The sequence below is a fragment of the Otolemur garnettii genome, unplaced genomic scaffold (assembly GCF_000181295.1).
Source record: "Otolemur garnettii isolate 467f Iridium unplaced genomic scaffold, OtoGar3 scaffold00024, whole genome shotgun sequence".
NCBI lineage: Eukaryota > Metazoa > Chordata > Mammalia > Primates > Galagidae > Otolemur > Otolemur garnettii.
The window spans coordinates 4,751,292-4,754,198 of NW_003852419.1; positions in this window are offsets into that span (position 1 = coordinate 4,751,292).

The following is a 2,907-nucleotide window of genomic DNA, read 5'->3' on the forward strand; positions in this document are numbered from 1 at the left end:
GGTATTCATGAAGAATTCTGGGAGGACACATCCATAGTAAGGAAACTGTTATATAACTTAACCTATTGCACAATCTGTTATATAACCCAAACCCATCAATCACCCCAAAAGTGGGAAAGGGCAACCAATCCTGCCAGGAGAAAGGTAGGACAAAATAGTGAGTGTATAAAAGACAGTGCCTGCTCAGACTTCAGAGTCTTTCTTCATGTGTGGAGAATGACCCTTCTTTCCCTCTGAGATTACTTTCACTTTGCAATAAAGGTGGGTGTGATTGGTCTGTATCGTGATCAGCCTGACTTGGTACCTATACTCATCCTTGACGCTGGGAACCAGGGGAACAGGGGACATCCAGACAGACCTAACAGGAATGAGAGTGTTCAGCAAGCAGCTGTAAGCAGCTGAAGATGAGCTTGTTTAGTGTTATTCCATAGGGCAGAACCACGTGCCACCAGAGGAGGGTCCAGGAAGGCAGATGACATTGCCACCAGAAAAGCTTGCCCACTATTAGTGTATCCACGGGTAGCTTCTACCTCCCTGTCTCAGGAAAGGTTGTAACCCAACAGGCTCCATGCTTATCTGCCAGGAGACCTCTATCAGCAGGACAAGGGGTCAAAGAGTCCTTTCCAAGGCTGAGATTCTATGGTTCTACTGCAGAGTGGACTCTGAAGCTTGGCAAAAAACATCCTAGCTATTTTGTTTTTGACTTGCCTGAATTGTTGTAAACTGAATCCTATGATATGTGACTGTATGGCTTTTCCATAGATCTTCAAGAGGGCAGGGACATCCAAGCCTTTTGCTCAAACTTCCCCTGGTTTCTTCTCCTCTCCACCAAGCGGAAGTCTCATCCGTGTGATCAGGAATAAAACATTTCAGATACAACAAAGATCATTATTCAAAGGTTTTGTAAAGGGAATTATCCCCTTTGCAAAGTGAAAAATGTGGTAACTCTGGATTTTTCTGATCAGAGTATTGTAGAGAGGAACTCACCCTTGTCTTTTTGTACAGGGGAGCATGAAATACAGTCACTTTTACACACAGCATCTGGGTAGATCTAACAGGGCAGTGGAGGGGTGCAGAACAAACACCAAAGCATCCAACAGCACACACCACCTCAGGTTGTGACATCCAGGAGGTGGGAGACAACTGACAACAGCTCTCTGTTGTGGTGGTTTCAAGTTCCTCTGCCCACCTTGAGACTTCGGCTTAGCTTTCCTTCCTTAAATTGTTCTTTAATTTGCACAGAAAGCATTCTTCAAAAGCTTGTTACATGTGACCCGCCAATACTGTTTCTAATTGGAAATGAACAGAAACAACTTCACTCTTCAACCTAAGAGGAATATTAAACTCTGAACTGCTCAGACATATCTCAGTATTATACAGTCATGAGCAAAAATCATTTAAAATCGGTAAAACCTCTATGTTCTCACCACAAAAAATGTTAAGTATTTGCAGTGATGAATATATTAACTAGCTTGATTTACTTGTTCTACATTTTATTTATAAACCGTAACATCACTTTGTAACCCAGAAATTTATACAATTATAAATCATCAATTTATAATTAGAAAAATTAAATCCATGAAGCAACTACCTCAAAATGCCAAGACAATATGGGGAAAAAAGACTGAATATACTATATACACATATTGTAGGGTCGTGACCCCTAAGATATATGTGCATATGTACAATGATGTTAAACAAAATTTTAATGTTAAAATGATATGGGGGGGATATCTGAAAGATAGGTTCTCTCTCTTCCCTCTCTTGCCACAGACTAATATTTAAAATTTCCATTAATTTCTTTAAATTGTCTGCATGGAAAATATTAAACAAATATTTGATCATTCAGCATTTTTTTCCCCAGTATTACATTTTGAGGTCAGTTTCCTTCCCACAAGACATGTAAACTGCAGCTGCTTTGATTGATATGATTTTTTTCTTTTGAGACAGAGTCTCACTTTGGTAGGGTGCCGTGGCATCCTAGCTCATAGCAACCTCAAACTCTTGGGCTCAAGTGATTCTCTTGCCTCAGCCTCCCAAGTAACTGGGACCACAGGTGCCTGCTACAACACCTAGCTACTTTTAGAGTCAGGGTCTTGCTCTTGCTCAGGCTGGTTTTAACCCATGAGCTCAAGCAATCCATTCTCCTCGGCTTCCCAGAGTGCTAGAATTATAGGCGTGAACCACCACACCCGGCCTGATTTGATTTTTCTTTGAAGTTACTGTAGCCTGTTCACTCTGAAGGTTCCATGCATGGGAGAAACCCCATAATGAAATGGCAATAAGCCTAATGCTTCATTTTCTTAGCCAAGAAATGTTCTAAGCCATCACAACAGGAAGAGGCACTCCAGCCAGGATGCTTACACAAATACCAACATCCACACACCAAAATGCTTGCACTCCGCCTCTTTCAGTGCCCTGAGCTTAGTCTTCCTTTGGGAAGTAGCTGGTGCTCTATTTCTTATTCAAAGCTTAACATCCAGCAGATCCTGTACCTCTGCTCAGGCCCCAGAATGGGGCTCATAACTTCCATGGGCTCAGCTGACTTCTACTGGCCAGGGTTTCAGTTTCCCTAGACCCCCTGTCCCTTCTGGTATTTACAGTTCTTACAAACAAGCCCAGGGCATAGGCAGCCCTCAAAATGGGACCCTCTCCCACAACGTTCCTGAGTTATTATCCTAACTTGCCTCACAATCTGACAGTTAGAGGGAACCCTCCCACCTTTGAAGAAAACTGGACAACTTTTACAATAACGTCAATACTGCAGATGAAACATACTACACACATCTGCCTCCCCCACCTCCCCAGAAAAAGCAGAGCCTGGAAGTATATATGCAGGGGCCCCAGGCTGACACGTGCCCCACAGGGCCCAGTGCCACTTCTGTACTGTGTTCCCAAAGGCTCTTT